This window comes from Mus caroli, unplaced genomic scaffold (assembly GCF_978045245.1).
Source record: "Mus caroli unplaced genomic scaffold, Mus_caroli_1 scaffold_5, whole genome shotgun sequence".
Taxonomy (NCBI): domain Eukaryota; kingdom Metazoa; phylum Chordata; class Mammalia; order Rodentia; family Muridae; genus Mus; species Mus caroli.
The window spans coordinates 125,203,882-125,227,755 of NW_028227260.1; positions in this window are offsets into that span (position 1 = coordinate 125,203,882).

The window sequence follows — 23,874 nt, forward strand, 5'->3', positions numbered from 1 at the left end:
AGTCCCAAGATGGCACCCGGGACTGCAGTCAAGTCATATGACTTGCACCTGACTTCCTCATACATCTGAAAATAAGCCCAGTCCATCATGAGAGCTGCGCAGGTGCACCATGATGCAATATCAGACCATATGACGAGTAATGATTCTGGCCAATGGATTGCTGTTATGTGAACTGGACTGATGGGGCGTGGTTGAGGGGTTATATAAGGGATTGTGATTGGGGGCAGGGGAGAGAGATTCCTGCAGAGAGATTCCTACTTTCATGTTGAAAGGTTCCTGAATAAACTGCTTTGAGAAGAACATAGTGTTGTAACTCTTTTCTGCTGGTCAGAGACAGAAGCAACAAATGGTGGCCCGTATGGGGATGTTCAGAACTCAATGCAGTCAGGGCGGCTAGCTGGTAAGTTCCCAGGTAACTGGGACAATTTATGTTCTCGGGTTGAGACTATAAGGTTCCCAATTTTGGGACGAGTTAAGTTCTCGGATTGAAACTATTGAGGTTCCCGGTTGTGCAACAAGTTGCACCAAGCACTATGGGAAATTCAACCTCAGGTCAAACAGTGCGCCAAGCCCTTAAGGACTGGCTGAAAGTGAAAGGAATCAGGCTGAAAAAGGAGACCCTGGAGAACTTTTTAAAAGCAGTGGATCAGGTCGCTCCTTGGTTCTCCATATCAGGACATCTTACAGGGCCCAGTTGGGAGAAGTTAGGGAAAGACTTGAAGTTTGCAGAAGAACAGGGAGTTCTCACTAAATGGGTGCTGCCATTGTGGAAGCTAGTATGGAACTGTATCAAGGATAAGGAAAGATGTGGAGCGGAACTGCAAAAGGGCAATGAGGCACTGAATCAGGTGAGAGAGGAGCAATCCCAAAAGTCAGAGGCAGAAGGAAGTTCTAGTGTTGGGGATATGTCTTAACAACGATCTAGAGAGCATAGCCGACAGTCTAGAGAAAGTGAAAATGAAGGTAGAACTTTGGCGCCAGGGCCACTGTGGCTGCCTTCTTATGCCCCTGACAGAGCATCGAGGCATAGTCTGCATCCAGACACCTGGAGGGAACTGCAAGCCCAGTGCTTTCCTGTATTTCAGGATGCACAGGGAGGTCATTATCACGAGCCACTTGATTGGAATATTGTTCAAAGATTAGCAGAAGGGGTTCATACTTACAGTGTCAGCTCTGCTTTTTAAGAGCACAATTAGAGAACCTGCACTGCTACTGCATGAATCCAAGCAATTGACAGAATCTGGCTCATGCCTGCTTGTCACCAGTTCAATATCTAGACTGGAAGGCATTTTTCAATGAGTTTGCTGCTGAGCAAGCAGCGATCAACGCTGGCAATGGCCAGCCAGCCTGGGATTAAGACATGCTGCTGGGACAAGGGAGATTTGTAGCAGTTCGAACTAATTATCCCATCCAAGTATATGAGCAAATTAATAACTTAGGGACTAAAGCATGGGCATCTCTTCCGAATAGAGGAGAGGTGAGTGGGAACCTGACCAAGATTGTTCAGGGGCCCACAGAGCCCCTGAGGCAGGAGGCCATGTTTTTGGAGACCCTGATGCTGCCATGCCTCTACTGAAGCAGTGGTTTTTGAACAGTGCACCAAAGAATGCAGGCGAGCAATTAATCCATATAAGCGTAAATGATTAGAGGTCTGGATGAAAATATGCAGAGGAATATGAGGACCTCTTTCTAATTCTGGTCTGGCTGCCACTGCCATATAGATGTCTGGCTGCCACTGTCATATAGATGTCACAAGGAAAAGGCAGACAGATGAATAATAACTGTTTTAAATGTGGACAGCCAGGCCACATGAAACGTCAATGCCCACAATTGAGTGGTGCCAGAAACTAGCGACCAAAAGTGCCCGGGTCATGTTCTAGATGCAAAAAAAGAAATCATTGGGTCAGTGAGTATGTAGGTCAGTTAAAGATATTCATGGACAGCCTCTTGCTCCCAGATACGGTGGTGCCCAGCCAAAAAACTTAAAAAGGGGTCCCCGACCCCAGGGCCCTAAAATATATGGGGCAGTAGCTGAGGGATGCCCAGTTTGAGGTCACTGATGCAATGGAGTCACCCCAGAGAGCAACAACAGGGAGTGCAGGACTCAATCTCTGTTCCACCACCTGACTAGTATTAACACCCCACTTGGGAGTCCAGCTGGTGGACACAGACTTTAAAGGCCCACTGCCAGCTGATATGTTGGGACTGATTTTGGGAAGGAGCTCTGCTACCATGCAAGTATTAATAGTTCATCCAGGAGTAATTGATTCAGATTTTACAGGAAAAGTTAAGATTATGGTATCTTCCCCTAGAGGCATCATTGCCATTTCCCCTGGAGCTCAATTGTTCCTTTTGCCCAGCTGTCACTTTCAATTTCCAGCCAAAGATTCAGAATGGGGAGAAAAGGGATTTGGATCTACTGTGACCTCCAATATATTTTGCTCTCTAAATCTTGGTACCCGACCCCTACTGAAGCTCAGGGTTGAAGGAAAAGCTATATCTGGTCTCCTAGATACTGGTGCTGATCATAGCATCATCGGTACCAGAGATTGGCCCTCTGGTTGGCCTAAGCAATGGTCAGAACAAACTCTGAGAGGACTTGGGTACATTCAGATGCACAAAATGAGTTCCTGCTTCCTATATTGGAAGGACGAGGAAGGATATTCTGGACAGTTTCAGCCATATGTGTTGGCTGTTCCCGTCTCTCTGTGGGGCCATGGTTTGATGACTCAGATGGGCTTTGTTCTGACTAATGTAGGAGGCTATGGCAGCAAGACCCACGACATGATGCTGGACATGGGATATATTCCCGGAAAAGGGTTAGGACAATTTCTGCAAGGTAGAACCTCTCCAGTGCCGGTTGCAAAAAGAATGATCAGACTGGACTGGGTTTTTCCTATGGGACACTGAGGGAATATTACCTATTACATGGAAGACTGAGGATCGAGTATGGGTTCCTCAGTGGCCACTCCTCAGAAAAATTAAAAGCCGCGAAAGAGCTGTTACAAGAAGAACTGGAGTTGGGACATATTCTGCTCTCTACATCTCCCTGGAATACTCCAATATTTGTTATAAAGGAAAATGGAGACTTTTGCATGATTTGAGAGAAATAAATAAGCAAATGATCTTGATGGGGCCTGTACAGAGGGGACTGCCATTGCCTTCGGCCTTGCCCCGAAATTGGCCCATTATAATTTTAGATATTAAAGATTGTTTTTTCTCTATCCTGTTGCACCCAAATGATATGGTAAGATTTGCCTTTACTGTCCCCTCCCAAAATCATGCTGAACCTGATAAAAGGTTTGAGTGGATAGTTCTGCCACAAGGGGTGGTTAACAGTCCCACTATGTGTCAAATCTAAGTTGATGCAGCTCTGAAAGGAGTTTGAGAGCGATTTCCAAATGTGAAGTGTTATCACTATATGGATGATATATTTCTTGCTGCTCCCAGGGATGCCTTGCTTGATGAAGCTTATAGCTTTGTGGTAACACAGTTGAAGAAACAGAATTTAGTAGTGGCCCCAGAAAAGGTGCAAAAGGATGTTGTGGTGAATTATTTGGGAACAAAAATTACTGCAAAATATGTGTCCCCTCAAAAGATTCAGTTTCACACAGATGGATTATACACCCTGAATGATTTTCATCAGGGTGTATAATCAAGTTATTGGAAAATATTCAATGGGTCCGACCCTATCTCTCTTTGACCAATAAACAATTACAGCCATTATATGATATCTTACCAGGCAATACAGATTTAAATTCTCCCAGATATCTTACTGATGCTGCCAGGAAGGCTTTGTTGTTGGTAGAACAGCGTATTCAGAGTGCTGCCTTGAAACACCGAGATGAGTCCAAACAGTTTATCTTGTGTGTACTGCAAAGAGTCGCAACCCACTGGGGTTTTATGGCAGGGAGCTCCCCTGTTATGGATATACCCAAAAATCTCCCCAGCCAAGATACTTGTTTATTATCCTGCCTCAGTAGCTCAGTTGGCTCTGATTGGTATACTGCAAAGCATGCAGTTTTTTGGAGTTACACCTGAAAGTCTAATAGTACCTTATAATGCTAAGAAAATTGAAGTGTTAACAGCCATGGAGGATAATTGGGCTATTTTGAGGTGTAGTTTTCAAGGCCTTATAGATAATCATTAGCTCAAGGATCCAATATTATAGATGGTTAAAGTACATCCAGTAATCTTTCCTTGTATTACCATCCATTGCCAGATGCTCCTCTATTTAATAACAGGATCATCCCCAGTTACCATTCAGTTTCTCCCTGCATCTCCACAAGTCATTGAATTACAAATTGTGATTAAAGTATTTGAACTAATTCCAAGTCCCTTTAAGTTGATTTCTGATAGCCAATATGTTGTAAATATGCTGCAGTGTTTGGAGATAGTAGGCAAAATAAATTTGAGATCTAACATTGGAGAATTAGCTATTAAGTGGCAAAGAATTATTTTGAATTGGCATTCACCCTTTTTTATTCAACATATTCGTGCTCATACTGGATTGCCAGGACCCCTTGAAGAAGGGAATGATATTGTTGATAAAGCTTCCAGAAAATGCATGGCCTTTTTAATGGCCTCATCTACTGATTTGGCATGTGATTTTCATGTACAATTTCATGTTAATTCAAAGACTTTATCATCACGATTTAAAATTTCTCAAGCAGAGGTGAGAGAGATCTTGAAGGCGTGCAAAACCTGTGCCCCTTTATTGCCTCAAGTCAGTGTGGGGGTTAACCCCCAGGGATTGTGCTCCCTAAATTTGTGGCAAATGGATGTTACCCATTCTCTTGCATTTGGAAAGTTAAAATATATTCATGTTTCCATAGATATAGCCTCTGGCATTATTTTTGCCTCCTTACAGACAGGCGAGAAGGCACACCAGGTCATTGCACAATATTTTGAGGCTTGGGGTGCCTGGGGACAGCCTAAAGAACTAAAGACTGATAATGGACCAGCCTATACTTCAGCCTCTTTTGTTTCCTTTTGCAAGATGATGGACGTCTGTCTGGTGCATGGGTTGCTATACAACCCTCAGAGACAAGGCATTATTGAACGAGCCCATCGTACTTTAAATGAATGTTTAATTAAACAAAATGGGAGAATTGCCCCTGCTGGGTCCACACCAAGAGAGAGATTAGCCATTAGCGTATTTACTTTGAATTTTTTGAATGAAGATAAACAAGGGCGTGTTGCAGCCGAGCAACACATTAATCCTGATATTTCTCCAAAAGGCATGGTCAAGTGGAAGGATGTCTTGACTGGTTGTTGGAAGGGCCCTGACCCAGTGTTGTTTTGGGAGAGACGGTATGTTTGTGTGTTTCCCCAGGATCACTGACAACCGCTGTGTTTCCCAGAATGGCTGACCAGAACAATTCAAAACAAGCAGAATGATGAGGATATATCTATTCCTGTGGCTGAGAATGCTCCCGCTAGTGAGAACTAAAGAGCTACGTTGGGGAATTATGTCTGTGTTCCTGAAACTCATGCCATTGACATATTTGGTGCAAGTGTTTCCTAGATTCTTTACATTTAATGCTTCACTACAATTGCCTTTTTTACCATGGGATGGAGAGATAGCTCCAGTGCAGGAATCTATGCAGCTTCAGCTAAAGGGATTGTTATGTTTTCAGATGAGTTAAAATATTTCACAGATGAGTGATTGTGTTCAGCTATATAATCAGACCACAGCATGGTTTGATATGCCAGTTAATAGTCCTACTAAAGCTTATGCTACTTGGATTCGAGGGGTGTGGCCTGCCAGTATAGCCAAGGGAAATGGCACTATACCCTCCCAATCTTTTTGTAGGGGTGTTCGTGATTCCCTTCCACCTTGGACCGGCTGTCAATCTAGAAAAGTAGCTTGGAAAGTGAAGAATTATTTTTCCTTTCCCCTTATATAGGTACAGCCCATAATAGTTCCTTTTCAGGGTATAATTGGACATATCAAAATCCAGCTCAAGTAGGGACTAGTAATCCTTTTAATGTATGGTTGTTATGTGGGGTGAATTGTAGTTGCACTGATCTTTCCCCCTTAAGCATGGTGGCAGGAGGGGCCTGGGGCAATGCAAGTTTTTATTGGAATGGGTCTAGTGTGTTTGAAACCTCTGTATCTCAACTTGCTGGAGGGCACAATGCTTCCTTTAAGGCTATGCATGTTTGTATGTGGCCTCCTTTTTTGTTTATTGTTTATAATGGTAGTTATGAGAATAATGTTGTTAATTGTAGTAGTGATATTTGTTATTATAGTATGTGCTGGAATGCATCTGAATATCATTTAGCTGTTGTTACTAGGATGCCTCATTTTGTATCCTGGCCTGTTCAGGCTCCTTCTGCTATGATTTGTTTAGATCTAAGAGGGATTTTTGGCATTTCTGCGGCCATTGTCACTACTATAGCAATCTCTGACTCCACAGCCATGGCTGTGGCCATATCCCTTACAAACTGCCGCAGCTGTGAATAATTTATCCATGGGTGTTGCAGAAGATTTGGATTGCTGACAGCTGTCTCCCACTTGAAACAGTGGGCCGGAATTGGTGGACTTGCCCTGTGTCTGATATTAATCAGCATCCTGGCCTTCTGGTGCATCTGCGGCATGCAGAGTTGTCAGCGCAGAGCCCAAGCCTTGATGATACAGGCTTTTGCAGCAGTGGAAACAGGATAGAGATCTCAAGTGTGGCTTGGCATGCTAGAGAAGTAGTCAATGACAGGTAAGACTCCCTGTATCAAGGTACATGAATCTTAATTTCTTATGGCTAGAAGTACTAATAAATATTAAATGAAACTTAAATGTCAACATTATTTGGAACATTGGTTAAAAATACATCCTGTATATTTTTATGATATATATAATCTTAAATAAGTTACTTTATTACTGTTTTAATTTTTAAATTTTTTGTTTGATTTTGAGATGGATTCTTATGATGTATTTAATAATGGTTTCAGACTGAGAGGTTCCAGGGATCTTCCTGCTCCTGAATAACCATGATTATTACCATTAGCCAATCCATCAAATTTAAAACAACTCTCTTAAATCTTCAGACTTAAATTTTCCTTGGTTATATAAGATGATGCATAGATATCCCAGAGTGTCTTGTGTATTCCTAGCTAAATATAATTATTGTTTAAGTGTGTCTCTCAAAATTTTGCATATTGGAAATTTATTTCAAAATTTAATAGGGTAATGATAGTTAGAGGGTAGGTGTTTGTTAATATTTAGATATTTTGTGTTATCTGGAACATTGTGTGTTTGACTTTAATGATGGAACTTGTGCCTTTATTGGAAGAAGAGAGATCTTATGTGACACACATCCTTTCTTTGCTCATGTGCCTGCAGTGTTTTGATGTATAAAGTTCTTCACAAGATTCAGAAATACATGATATATGATGTATGATATAGAATATATGACACATGAAAAATGATACATCATATATGAAATATTACATGTTAAAATTACATATTCATATTACATATCATATATCGGATATTATATATTGTTTTGTGTATTATGTATTATATATTATATGTTTATTGTATGTTATATGACATATATTATATTATATATTATGTATATAATTTAAAATTTTATTCTTAATTTCACACATATATGTGCTGACTCTGATACGTTTTTTAAATTGCTGATATTCTTTCTCATTCATGTTCTCTCCCACAGAAACATTTTTTCTTCCAAATATGATGTCTTTTTTTTAACCCACTGAGTTTTATCAATGTTGCATAATACACAAGCACAAGGATGACACACAGATTATTTACTAAAACAAAGGTAACACATCAGTGATTATGTCACTCTCCCCACAACCACTAATATCTATTTTATGTCCAGAAAACATTGTTGTAAAGGTTACTTTCCAGTGTCTAGTTCTTACATTATTTTCACTGTCTCTCCCATATACTTCCTGAACCTTTGTAGGGACTGGTGGTAGATAATATAGATATCCTGCTTAGGACCATGTACTCCATAAATGTTAATTCTCCATACTTAGATATCTTGTGTTTCTTTACTAATGCATGCCTAATGCTAAGAGATGCTTTATTGATAATAGGTGAGAAGCATTGCTAACCTTTGGCTATAAAAATCAATATTGAGAAGGCTGTTTGACATCATTTCTATTTTAGCAGTAAATAAATATATAAAACAAGAAATAAAATCATGGATTTTTTACTAGGGCTTATTATTTCTCTAATCATAGGTTGGTTGATAGGTTTACAATGTCAGGAAATTTTTGTGAAATGCTATTCAAATGTATCAAGTTTTGCCTTAATTTTCATTTCAATATGTTTCATCAAATGAGATTTACCTTGATGAACATATATATGTACATAGCTAGCAGATGAGCACCCATTACATTGCATACAAACTTGAGTCAAGTATTGGCCAAAGACATTCAATGAGGATACCTAAACAATCCAAGTTGATTCTTGGATGGAGAGTTGCTCTCTTAAAACTTAAAGCAGGGTCCCGTTCCTGAGGACAAAATCCACACAGCTCATTAAATATAAATACATTGAGTTGGAGCCCTCGTGGAGCCTTTATCCCTATGTAATAGAGTCTTTGGTACAAGAAGGTAGTACTCTCCAGGCTACCAAAAGTTAAACCTGGATACCAGCCACAAAAACCTAAATATACAATCCGTCCAGCCTGAAAGATGTTCTGGGGCAATGGTGGCACTGATTTTGACAGGTTTAACTTGAGACCTACTCCTTGAGGGGGCAGCCCAAACCCTACACTGCTTGGGTGGTCAGGAACCAGAGACTGGATAGCTTAGGTACCCAATGTAGAATCAAGCATTACTGACAAAAATCAATAAAATGTTTCTTAATGTAATTCTGCTGTACTCATAGGTCAGTGCCTTGTGCAGTTATCATCAGAGTTTCTTCCTGTGGCTTATGGAATACAGCGTGCACAGTGCTCCACAGTGGGGAACAGTACAGAACCCCACAGCTAGTCATGCTAAAACCATGAATCTCATGAAAAAGTTTTCTCAGTCTCATTAGAATCTGAAATGTAAAGAAATAACATTAAGTCAATCTATTAGGCTGAATTGAGTATCAATGCATAATTGTGCTTTTTGTCATGTATATATTTTAGAAAGTGTGCTAACTTAGCTAATTCCCAGATAGATGTTTTCATCAGTCCTCGCATAAAACTACATTTCCATCAAGATTTTAATGAATTAATTGCTTTGGTTTAATTTCAAACTGCGATAACTCACTGACTGTGTGACTAAGTACACTACCTAACCTTTATTTCAGCTCTTCTTAGGTTGAAAATGAGGGGCATATTTTATATGTTACATAATGTTGTGCTAACTAAATGTCATAATTCAAATAGATTGGCAGGATAGTGTCTGATAATATTGATAAGGCAAAAATGTACAATCCTAGACAAGGAGTAGGGCATGCAACTAAATTCTATTTGTGAAAATAATGATTACTACTACTTACGATTAAATATTAATAAAATATGTAACAGTTTATCTGAAACTAAAATATTTCTGAAATCATTAATTGAACAGGAAGGATACTATGCAAACCAAATATATAAAATATATGAAGATATTACAGTAGACAATACCCATTTTATTGTTACCAAGACATTAATATTATACTTAAAATAAAACATTAGCTTTCTCATTAAGTAAAGTCACTTTAATAACCATACTTTCAAAAAGATGACAATGCTTAAGAAAGAAATGGAAAAGTACATTAAAAGTTTACCCTTGCCGACAGATTTCATTTAAAAAAAATGCATTAAGGGGGTCTGATAAAAATCAACCTTCAAGGTAAAATTGAAGCTGAAAGCATTTTTAGTTCATTTCAGTCTTATCTATGAAGGTCATCATTTTTTGTTCTAATGCATTTAGCTAACAACAGAAAAGAAAAGGGAATCTTCACAATACATCTTCGATATATCCTGTGATTCTAATTAATTTGTTTCACCTGTTCTTATACCTGTAACAAAACTCTTTTCCTTTGAGGCTTTTGACCTAAAAGCCATTCTGAAAGCAAAATGATTTTTCTAAATTTTCTTTTGGTATGGACAAACCTTGGCAGTTTTGTATAGATTACTACCTACCTTGGAACACTTCAAACTTGTGTCTATTCAATAAAGTAATATGAACAAAGTAAAGTAAAAATATTTTTGAGAAAGATAAAAAAATAAGAAGATGATAGGAACAAGTTTTAACAAAAGAAACCAGTTGAAATTCTGGCTAATGTGTTTTATGACTTAAATCTTAGAAAGAAAATGGAATATACAAATACTGACATTTAAATATGATATTGATATTAGTTGTGGTAGGAACACTTTAAAGATCAGCTAGACTAGCAGAAATATAGAGTAATATAGAGTTGGAATATATTTGTAAAATTAACTACTTCAATTTATTAGCATGTATATTTGAAAATCCTTATTTTTTGCATTTTTTGTCAATTGATGAAATAAAACACAAACTAAGAAAGAAGAATGGTATTTTATGGAGGAAAACACAAAATAATGAAGAAATATAGCAGTTAAGACTGAAATACTAAAATTAACATTTACCTACAGTATTGAAAATATTTCACAGTTCATTTTCTCTATTATATTAACAACTGTGGCTAATGTAACTATTACAATATTGTTCAAAACATACTCATCATAAAAAGAATACAAAAAAAAATGAGAATTTGAAAAGACTCTATGTTTATGTGAAAGGAATATATTACAAAATTGGATAAAGCTCTCAGGAATTTGACTTGTTAAAATCAGTATATAAAATCATATTGCATTTTTAGATATTTAAACCTAGCATGAAATGAAGTGTAATTCTATTGGTGACAAAAATGTTATAAATCCGATATATGTCTACATATAGAAAGATTAAATTATGGAATATGATATAATACATCATGGTTTCACATCAGCAGAAATAATGGTATATAAAATTCAAATAATAGTGCATTCTTGATATATGCCTTTAAAAATTAAAATACAAGTAATTTTAAGAAATTCCAAAAAATTTTATAAGGATAAGAAATTGAAATATTAAAAAATTAAAGAACTTGCATGGATTTATTACAAAATACACACTGAACATCAACAGCAGCTCATAATATTTGTTAATAAGAATATAGGTAGTTAGTCCATAACCTTTTGGAGCATAAGTATATTTGATATTGAATAATACAACAAAACAATGTATATGATTCATGCATAATTATTAATTTTATTGAGATTTATAGAATATTATTGTGCCATATTGTTTTGGGGTCTGTTTAATTTTAGTGTATGATAATTTTTATTTGTAATGATATCATTTAAAAACTCGAATTAACAATATGGAGATTTCCTCTTGAGAATGGAAAAATTCTTTTGGTTTCCATTATTCTTACATTGCACAATTAAAGTTTTATTTTCCAAACGTGTATGAATTACTCTTTTATAGCATTGTGTCTTTTTACGGTCAAATCATAGTTTTTCTGTAAATGCTTTTTATCTTTAAAAATATCTCTTCTTTTACAATGTGAAACTCAAAGGTAGTAGGTATGAGAGAAGCAGAGAATCTCAACAACAACTTGGCTGAACTTTTACCTTTTGAACAGTCCCTTTGACACCACAGCAAGAACATCACTAGTCTGAAAGGACAACTGTTTTCTGAGCAAGGTTATTTTAAGCTATGTATTCTATCTGGAGTTCTCAAAACTCTGTCAATATGTAGTTTGAGAAGAACTATTTTGTGGATATGTACACAATACTTTATAAAACCACTGTGTAAGATAGATATTACTTAAATCTTGATATAAAACTTAGCCCAACTTAGTTTTTATGTACAAGATTGCACAAAGATTTCAAAGCTGTCCAAAAACTGGGTTCTAAGCTTTGTAAACTGATAAATTGATATATATATATATATATATATATATATATATATATATATATATATATATTACATATATAATACATACATATATATAATACATATATATATGCAATTTGAGTGATGTTTATAGTAAGAAGGAGATTAAACATGTTAATGATTCTACACTTCAAGATACATATCTTGCTTTGCTTCATCAAGGAATAATAATTATATCTGCAGGGAATATATATCCTCTGTATATATCATTATTTATAAGTACAATACTTATAACTACAAACCTCATACATACGGATTGGTCCTTCCCTATCTTCATATTTAATCCTCTGAGTTCTTCATGTTTCTTATTAATTTGTTTGTAGTCATATCATTTCTATTTGTGTGTCCGTACTTAGAGGTTTTTCATGTGGATAGTGTTCAAATAAATTCATGTGTGCACTTTAAGTATACATGCTATTGTGTTAGAGCAAAGATAAATAGAAAGTTAAATTGTTAGATTATTTTCTGGACAAATCAATATTTCAGATATATAATAAAAAAATAAATGTATTGAATATTGTGATCTTTTATTTAAACTGTGCTAGACATGCAAACATGTACAGTCTACACATTGTGATCAATGATACTTTGAATTGATATATTTTTTATTTACTCTTTTTTCTAGCTTAATAAATATAAATGCTTATTTATATATCTATACACAAATATATGTACACATATGAGATTTTTTTCTATACTTATATAGTATATGAGGGGTGTGTGTATGTGTGTGTGCATGTGTGTGCATGTCTGTGTGTGTGTGTGTGTTTGTGTGTTGGTCTGTGTGTTAGTAGGTATATATATGCATATGCACTGGATTGTATTTGGAATAAGGAAAGAACTTTTGAACATCATGTAATCCTTTGATCCTTTGTATTATTTTTTTATCTATTGAGTTTAGTTTGATTTATGCAATGAGTTTTGAGTATGAGGTTTGCCCTTGCATATGGTTAATCTCCAAGTTTAACATTAAAAAAGGAAGGAAAGAAAAAAAAAACTGACTTTCCCTCTTACCAGAGCTTTTCAATACTCATAGCTGTTTATGCCCTGGTAGGATTTCATACACACTTAAATCTTTTCCTGGGATATTCTGTGACTGGTGCTTAAAGAGAACATGTGCATATGACCTAAATTTCTGTTAGTTTTTGTGAAATTTCACTCTTGTTTTTGAAAAACACTGTACTGACTACCTCTGTCTCTTACAGTCTTTCCACTCCCAGGTCCATAAAGATACCTGATTATTGAAGGAGAGATGTGGCATTTATGGCCCATATAGGTCTGAGAACTCCACAGTCTCTTCTTCTCTTCACATTGACCAGTTAGGGGTCTCTGTGTTCACTGGTATCTATAGTAAGGCAAAGCTTTACTTACAAAGCTTGAAAGGATTCAGATATATGAATACAACAGTATGTCTTTAGAAATCATGTTAAACCTATGCCTATTTAGAAAAATAATAGTATTTGACTCTCAACATGGGCCCATGACCATTCTAGCCACAAGTTTCTAACCTCTTTAAATGTATAAGTGATAGATTCCATCTCATAGAGAAGCCCTTAGATCCAATCAGAAAATGGTTAGTTATTCTGATGATCTTTGTGCCACCTTTATACCTGGGGCTATATCTTATAATGCCAGTCACTGTTGTAGTTTTCAGGGTACACAGATGAATAAAACTGGGGACTGCTTTTCTTAGGTATATAGTGTAGCATTACTCAGCATGGTAAAACTAGTCAGAAGGGATAAAGCTACCAGGTAAATACTAGCTGGATAACCCATGTGGGATTTCAAGAATAGGGCCTTATCAGCAAGTTCTAGAGGACTGGCAAGAGTTTTAGAAAGAACTTGCAATGATTGCAGTATATATAATCACACTTGGAAACAATTAGTCCTCCCATACTCATGAATTTGTTTGTATTACTGTGAAAATGGCCACGCACACCAAAAGCAATTGATAGATATAATGTAATCTGCATCAAAATTTTAATTCAATTTTTAATAGAAATTAATTAATAATCTAAATTTCCAATAAGAAACACTCACAAAATAACCAATATAACAAAATTTTCCTGAATAATACAAGAACCAGTGAAAAAGATGTGTATAGAATTGGGGTATTAGGGACTAAATCACCAACTAACTCAGAGTATACATGGAGCTACCCATGACTTCAGTTGCATATGTAGCAGAGGATGGCCTTGTTGGTCATCAATGGGAGGAGAAACCCTTGGTCCTGTGAAGGCTCAATGCCTCAGTGTAGGGGAATGTCTAGGGGGAGGTTGGAATGGGTGGGATAGGTGGAGAAGCACCATCATAAAAGCAGAGGAGGGGAGATGGTACAGGGGTGTCCAAGGGGAAAACAGAGAAACAGGATAACATTTGAAATATAAGTAAATAAAATATATAAGAATTGGGGTATCATATGTAAGTATATACAGCAATTACCAGCTATTTTTGACAAAAAAACAAACCAAACCAAACCAAACCAAAATATAAAACAAAAACTAAAAAACAAAAATACACTTCAGCCAGTGCTAGTGGCCAAATTATATTACTACATGAAGAAGTATGAAGGTGGATTCTTATTTCACCCTAACCAAAATTAGATTTCATATGGAACCAAGACCTTTACATAAGACATGATCCCCTATATATGATAGAGGAGAAAGTATAATATATGCTTAAGCTTATAAGTAGAGGGAATCACTTCTGAACAGGACCTTGTTAGCATATGCATTAAGGTCCAAAATCGACAAATAAAAACCACATAAAACAAAAAAGAAATTTGTGTTACAACAAAGGGCACCATCACCTGAGAGAAAATGCAATCCACACATGGAAAAAAAAAAGTTTAGTAACTTTACCTCAGTCAGAGAGGATTGTATCTAAAATATACAAGAAAAACTTTCATTTTTATATCATCATTTTATTCTTGTTTTCAAATATTCTATTATCCTTAGGTGGATATTTAACCTAATGAAGTTATATTAGTGATCAGATTATAAGGAAAATTACTACTAAGCATTTATTGTATTATGTTGTGAATATAACTCATATAGTAAATAGTTGATTCATGGATTTGCAAAACAATGAGAATGCCTTAATTTAAATATGATAATGGTTTCTGAATTGTGAGCATAGGAAAAAACTGAAATGTCATATAAAGAATTTGAGAAAAAATAACTCAAAAGAGCAAAGACCTGTAAAAAGAAGAAGAAGAAGAAGAAGAAGAAGAAGAAGAAGAAGAAGAAGAAGAAGAAGAAGAAGAAGAAGAAGAAGAAGAAGAAGAAGAAGAATTTGAGTAGAAAGATAAAAATCAATGGATACTATTGTCTTCATAGAAGAATATTAATGGATTGTGATTTTTCATTAAATTCTCTGTATTATTCATTTATCCTAAAATAATTTTATTATTTTTTTGTGATTGGAATTGCTTTCATATCCTTTTCATGTTATTGTTCCATGGAAAGAGCTTCTATTTATAGTAAATTCCACATGAAACCATAGATTTTTTTATGGTCTGAATGAATAAATATTATCAATCTACCAATAAATATATAATGACATTATACAACTAAATGTAAATAATACTTTTAGAAATGATCAAGATATTTTGAATTATGTTCCATCTTTTTTTTTTTTTTTTTGATGAATATAAGTCACAGATGCTAGGAAAGCAAGAGGCTCCCAGGACCCAATGGGGATAAGATTAGCTGTACTACCCAGCAAAGGAAAAAGAGAACCTGTAGAGACAATATCTAGAGGTTAAGCATGGCTCCCAGTTGAGGAATGGAGCCACCCACCAATCTCAAAAATATTAACCCAGTATTGCTCCAGTCTAAAGGAAATACAGAGAAAAAGAGTGGAGCAGAAACTTAAGGAAAAGCCATCCAGAGACTGGCCAACCTGGGGATCCATCCCACACGCAGACACCAAAACCAGACACTATTGCTGATGCCAAGAAGTGCTTGCTGACAGGAGCCTGATATGGATGCCTCCTGAGGGGCTCAGCTGATACAGATGAGGATGCTTGCATCCAACCATTGGACTGAGCAAGGAGACACCCATGGAGGAGTGAGAGGAAGGACTGGAGGAGCTGAAGAGTTTTACAACCCCATAGGAAGAACAACAATTATCAACCAAAGAGACTCACCAGAGCTCCCAGGAACTAAACCAAAGATATACACATGGAGGGATCCAAAGATCCAGCTGCATATGTAGGAAAGGATGGCTTTGTCTGTCATCAAAGAGAGAGGAGGCCCTTGGTCCTTGAAGGCTTAATGTCCAAGGGTAGGGGGAGGCTAGGACAGTAGAGTGGAAATGGGTGTGTTGGTGGGGGAGCATGCTTGTGGAGGCAGGGGAGGGGGTGTTGGGAGGTTTTTTTTGGGGGGGGAACCTGGAGAGGGGTAATATTTGAAGTGTAAATAATGAAAACAAAAAATTAAAAAAAAATTAAAAACTGCCACACAGCAAAACTTTGTTTAAATGCATTTTAAGATGAATCTTATGCCCTCAAATAAAAGTATCATAATAGATTAACTAAGTTTGCTTTCACAAAAGCTTCAGGTAATATGAGAAATATAGTACTTATGTGCCAGTGGCATACCAATAAATTCTAAGTATTAATGTACAATTTCTTTCTTGAAGTCATAGCATTGCCAGCAAAATGGATAATTAGTAAGAAAATAATTCATGTCTGCAAAAAGCAGTTATAATACGAAAAAAAATGTGTTTCTATGGATAATTACTTCACTGTAGCCACTAGTCCTGTTCATCTTAGAAATGACAACATGGCCAGCCCCGGGCCACCTTTGGCTCCAACTCAGCGCATGTTCCCACATTCCACAGAGGATTCTCCACACCACAGGCACCCTAGCACTCCCAGGATCTTAGGATCACTGGTGAGTGGAACACAGTATCTGTTCCAAAAAAGCCCTGAGGAAACTGCCAGCAAGAACAGTGACACAGGAAACCCACCCGACCAGCAGCTCAGGTTCCTTCTGGTCTGTGCTGGTTTACCTTGGTTTTGAATATAGCTGACAGCCACAAGTTCCCCCAGAGGAGGTACCACTTCCAGGAGCTGCAACATGCCCAGGATCTTAGGATTCCAGGATTCCAGGATCCCAGGATCCCAGGATTCTAGGAGCTTGCTCACAGTAGGATCTCAAGTTCTCAGAGGAAGCTTGACTGCCAAGAACTCTGACACACCAAGAATCTCAGGTTCACAGGATCCCAGAATCACAGGATCACAGAGAAAGCTGGACTCTGAGGAGTTCTGAATCAACCAAGATTACAGGAAGAACAGGCTCCAATCAGATATGCTGAGGGCAGCGAGCACATGAGATAAGCAGATGGCAGGAGGCAAGCATAAAAACTAGCAAAAGAGACCAAGGTTACTTGGCATCATCAGAACCAAACTCTCCCACTATAGCAAGTACTGGATATACCATCACATCAGAAAAGAAAGATATGGAATTACAGCCACTTATCATGATGATGATGGAGGACTATAAGAAGGAAAGAAATAACTCCCTTAAAGAAATACAGGAGAAGAGACAAAGTTTGGAGCTGAGAGAGAATGATGGACCATCTAGAGACTGCCATATCCAGGGATCCATCCCATAATTAGCCTCCAAACGATGACACCATTGCACACACTAGCAAGCGTTTGCTGCAAGGACCCTGATATAGCTCTCTCTTGTGAGACTAGGCCGGGGCCTAGCAAACACATAAGTGGATGCTCACAGTCAGCTATTGGATGGATCACAGGGCCCCCAATGGAGGAGCTAGAGAAAGTATCCAAGGAGCTAAAGAGATCTGCAACCCTGTAGGTGAAACATGATGAACTAACCAGAACCACGGAGCTCTTGACTCTAGCTGCATATGTATCAAAATATGGCCTAGTTGGCCATCACTGGAAAGAGAGGCCCATTGGGCACACAAACTTTATATGCCCCAGTACAGGGAAACGCCAGGGCCAAAAAAAATGGGAATGGGTGGGTAGGGAAGTGGGGAAGAGGGAGGGGGGGACTTTTGGGATAGCATTGGAAATGTAATTGAGGAAAATATGTAATAAATATATATATATATAATAAAAAAAAGAAATACAGGAGAACATATCCAATCAGGTGAAAGAATTGAACAAAATCATCCAGGATCTAAAAATGGAAGTAGAAACAATAAAGAAACCACAAAGGGAAACCACTCTGGAAATAGAAAACCTAGGGAAGAAGTCGGGATCCATTAATGCAATCATAACCAACAGAATACAAGAGACAGAAGAGAGAATCTCAGGTACAGATGATACCATAGAAAACATTGAAATAACAATCAAAGAAAATGTGAAATGCAAAAAGATCCTAACCCAAAACATCCAGAAAATCTAGGACAGAATGAGACGACCAAACCTAAGGATAATAGGTATAAATGAGAAAGAAGATTTTCAACTTAAAGGGCCAATAAATGTCTTCACAAAATTAAAGAAGAAAATGCTATGAAGGCAAGACGATACTGGTTATATGTCATGCAGACCCTAAGAGAACACAAATGCTAGCTCAGGCTACTATACCCAAAATTCTCAATTACCATAGATGGAGAAAACAAGGTATTCCATGACAAAACCAAATTTACACAGTATCTTTCCACAAATCCATCCCTTCAAAGGATAATGAAGAGAAAACTTCCACACAAAGATGAAACTAAGATGGAGAAAAAGCAAGCTAGTGATCTTTCAACAAACCTAAAGAAGATACCCACATAAACAGAATTCCAACTCTAACAACAAAAATAACAGGAAGCAACAATGACTTTTCCTTAATATATTTTAATATAAATGGACTCAATTCCCCAATAAAAAGACATAGACTAAGAGACTGGTTAAATAAACCAGACTCAACTTTTTGTTGAACACAGGAAACCCACCTTAGGGACAAAGACAGACACTACCTTAGAGTAAAAGTCTGGTAAAAAGATTTCAAGCAAATGGTTACAAGAAACAAGCTGGAGTAACCATTCTAATATTGAATAAAATGATATTCAACCTAAAGTTCTCAAAAGAAATAAGGAGGGACAGTTCTTACTCATCAAAGGTAAAATTTACCATATGAACTGTTAATTCTGAACATCTATGTTCCAAATGCAAGGGCATCCACATTCATTAAAGAAACTTTGCTAAAACCCAAAGCACACATTACAACTCCCACAATAATAGTGGTAGATTTCAACACACCACACTCATTAATGGACAGATCCTGGAAACAGAAACTGAACAGAGACACAGTGAAATTAACAGAAGTTATGAAACAAATGGACTTAACAGATATCTACATAACATTTCATCCAAAAACAAAAGGATATACCTTCTTCTCAGCACCTCATGATACCTCCTCCAAAATTGACCATATAATCAGTCACCAAGTAGGCCTCAACAGACACAAAAATATTGAAATAATCCCATACACCCTATCAGATCACCACGGACTAAGGCTGATCTTCAATAACAACATAAATAACAGAAACCCCACATACACATGAAAGTTGAACAACAATGTCCACAATGATAACTCAATCAAGGAAGAAATAAAGAAAGAAATTAAAGACTTTTTAGAGTTTAATGAAAATGAAGCCACAACATACCCAAACTTATGGGACACAATTAAAGCAGTCCTAAGAGGAAAACTCATAGCTCTGAGAGGCTCCAAAAAGAAGCTGGAGTAAGCATACACTAGCAAACTGACAGCACACCTGAAGGCTCTAGAACAAAAGGAAGCAAATTCACCAAAGAGGAATAGAGGGCAGGAAATAATCAAATTCAGGTCTGAAATCAACCAAGTTGCAAAAAAAAAAAAAAAAAAAATTAGAATAGTATAAAGAGTCAACCAAACCAGGAACTAGTTCGTTGAGAAAATTCACAAGATAGATAAACCCCTAGCCAGACTTAGTAGAGGTCACAGGGAAAATACCCCAATTAACAAAATTAGAAATGAAAAGGAAGATATAGCAACAGAATCTGAGGAATTTTTTTTAAAAATCATCAGATCCTACTACAAAAGCCTATACTCAGCCAAACTGGAAAACCTGGATGAAATGGACAATTTTCTAGACAGATACCAGGTAACAGTGTTAAATTAGAATCAGATTAATGATCTAAACAGTTTCTTATCCCCTGAAGAAGTAGAAACAGTCATTAATATTCTCCCAACCAAAATAATCTGAGAGCCAGATGGGTTTAGTTCAGAATTCTATCAGACCTTCAAAGAAGATCTAATTCCAGGTCTTCTCAAAGTATTCCACAAAATAGAAACAGAAGGTAATCTACCCAATGTGTTCTGTGAAGTCGCAATAACTCTGATATTTAAACCACACAAAGACCCAACAAAGAAAGAGAATTTCAGACCAATTTGCCTTATGAATATCAATGCAAAAATACTCAATAAAATTCTCACAAACCAAATCCAAGAACACATCAAAATGATCATCCATCACACTCAAGTAGGCTTCATCCGAGGGATGCAAGGATGGTTCAATATATGGAAACACATCAATATAATCCACTATATAAACAAACTCAAAGGCAAAAAATACATGATCATCTCATTAGATGCTGAGAAAGCATTCAACAAAGTCCAACACCAATTCATGATAAAAAGTCTTGGAAAGATCAGAAATTCAAGGCCCATACCTAAACATAATAAAAGCAATATATAGCAAACCAGTAGCCAACATCAAAGTAAATGGTGAGAAACTAGAAGGAAACCCACTAAAATCAGGAACTAGACAAAGCTGCCCACTCTCTTCCTACCTATTGAATATAGTAATTGAAGTTCTAGACACAGCAATAGACAACAAAAGGATATGAAAGGAATAAAAATTGGAAAGAAAGAAGTCAAAATATGACTATTTGCAGATGATATGATAGTATCTATGACTGACACCAAAATTCCCACCAGAGAACTCCTAAACCTGATACAAAACTTCTGTGAAGTAGCTGGATATAAAATTAACTCAAACAAGTCAATGGCCTTTATTTACACAAAGGATAAACAGTCTGAGAAAGAAATTAGGGAAACAATACCCTTCAAAGTAGTCACAAATAATAAAAAACACCTTGGTGTAATTCTAAGGAAGTGAAAGATCGGTATGATAAGGACTTCAAGTGTTTGAAAAAAGAAATGGAGGAAGATCTCAGAAGATAGCAAGATCTCCCATGCTCATGGATTCAAAGGATTAATATAGTCAAAATGGCTATCCTGCCAAAAGCAATCTATACATTCAATGTAATCCCCATCAAAATTCTAACTAAATTCTTCACATCAGAGTTAGAAAGGACAATTTGCAAATTCATCCTGAATAACAAAAATCCTAGGACTGCAAAAACTATTCTCAACAGCAAAAGAACCTCTGGGGGAATCACAATCCCCAAAGTCAAGCTGTACTACAGAGCAATTGTGATAAAAAAGACATGGTACTGTCACAGTGAGAGACAGGTAGATCACTGGAACAGAATTGAAGACACAGAAATGAACCCACACACATATGGTCACTTGAATTTTGACAAAGGAGAGAAAACCATCCAGTAGAAAGAAGACAGTATCTTCAACAAATGGTGCTGTGTCAACTGGTAGTTATCATGTAGAAGAATGCTAAGTGGTCTATTCTTATCTCCTTGTACAAAGCTCAAGTCTTAGTGGATAAAGGAACTCCACATTAAACCAGAGTCACTGAAACATATAGATGAGAAAGTGGGGAAGTGCTTCAAACATATAGGCACAGGGGAAAGATTCCTGAACAGAGCACCAATGACTTTTGCTGTAAGATCAAGAATCAACAAATTGGACCTCATAAAATTGCAAAGCTTTTGTAAGGTAAAGGACACTGTCAGTAAGACCAAAAGGCCACCAACAGATTGGGAAAAGATCTTTACCAATCCTAAATCTGATAGGGGGCTAATATCCAAAATATATAAAGAACTCAAGTAGTTGGAATCCCCAAAACAAATAACCCTATTAAATAAAGGGGTACATAACAACAAAGAATTTTCAACTGTGTAATCCTGAATGGGTGAGAAGCACCTAAAAAATGTTTAATGTCCTTAATCATCAGGGAAATGCAAATCAAACAACCCTGAGTGTCCACCTCACACCAGTCAGAATGGCTAAGGACAAAAATACAGGTGACAGGAGATGCTGGCAAGGATGTGGAGAAAGAGGAATACTCCTCCATTGCTGTTGGGACTGCAAGCTGGTACAACCACTCTGGAAATCAGTTTGGCAGTTCCTCAGAAAACTGGACATAGTTCTACAGGAAGATCCAGTAATTCCACTCCTGGCCATATACCCAGAAGATATTCCAAGTGGTAATAAGGACACATTCTACTCTATGCTCATAGCAGCCTTATTTATAAGAGCCAGAAGCTGGAAACAACCCAGATGTCCCTCAACAGAGGAATGGATACAGAAAATATGATACATTTACACAATGGAGTACTACTCAGCTATTAAAAACAATGAATTTATGAAATACTTTGATAAATGGATGGATCTGGAGGATATCATCTTGAGTAAGGTAACCCAATCACAAAAGAACACACATGATATGCACTCACTGATAATTTGATATTAGCCCAGAAGCTCAGAATCCTTCTTAGAAGAGGGAACAAGATACCCATGGAAGGAGTTATACGGACAAAATTTGGAGCAGAGACTGAAGGAATGATCACCCAGAGACTTCCCCACTTTGGAATCCATCCCATAAACAACCACCAAACACAGACACTAGGGAAGATGCCAACAAGAGTCTGCTGACATGAGCCTGATATAACTGTCTCCAGAGGGCCTTTGCCAGTGCCGGGCAAATACAGAAGTGGATGCTCTCAATCATCCATTGGACAGAGTACAAAGTCCCCAATGAAGGAGCTAGAGAAAGTATGCAAGGAGCTGAAGGTGTCTGAAGCCCCATAGAAGGAACATCAATATGAATTAATCAGTACCCCCAGAGCTCCTTCAAAGTAAACCACCAAAGAAAACCCATGGTGGAAATTGTGGTTCTAGCAGTAAATGTAGTAGTGGATGGCCTAGTCGGTCATCAGTGAGAGGTGAGGTCCTAGGTCCTTTGAAGCTTTTATGACCAAGTATATGGGAATAAAAGAACTGGAAATGGGAGTGGGTGGGTTGAGGAGTAGGGAAAAGGAAAGGGGATAGGGGATTTTGGAGGGGAAATTAGGAAAGGGCATAATATTTAAATGTAAATAAATAAATTATCTAATAAAAAAAAGAAATGAAAACATTTCATTGTCCTGGTTTATTAGTATTATATTGCACATATATATGATTATTTTCCTCATCTGTTTGTAATCCATCTAGAGGGGAAGGGGAAAGGAAAGGGGAAAAAAAGAGGAAGGGGTTATATAGTTCTTGACTGGTATATTATTTTGATTTATAGCCAATTATAGCAATACTTTTACATAAAAGTAATAATATTTAATTATTTGGTAGGCAGATAATATATCTCAGATTAAATGATAAAAAATAAAACAAGATAGGAAACAAAAATATATTCTTATTTTGTGTACACAAATATAAACATACATAAGTAAGCAAAGAGTAAATATTTATGACAATTGCATTAGTATCTGTAACTGGTGAGATGATTGTAGTTGATAATTGTAGTTTCTTTTTCCCACTCAGATTCTGCAATGATTTTCTCTGTTGTGACAAGAATTTTATTTCTGAAGAATCCAGCATATTAATTTTCTTTGGTATATTTCCAGTGACCCCTATACAAGATAACATTAGTGATGTCTGTTACTATAGTAGTTACCTTACTCTCATTTTGAGTAGTATTTAGAGAATTATGTATCTCCCTTCTCCTTAGGGGTTTGTGGACATCATTTCACTATGACAGAGGGAGCAGAAACACACAGCAAGGTTTGGATGGCAATGAGTCTGGTGGAAG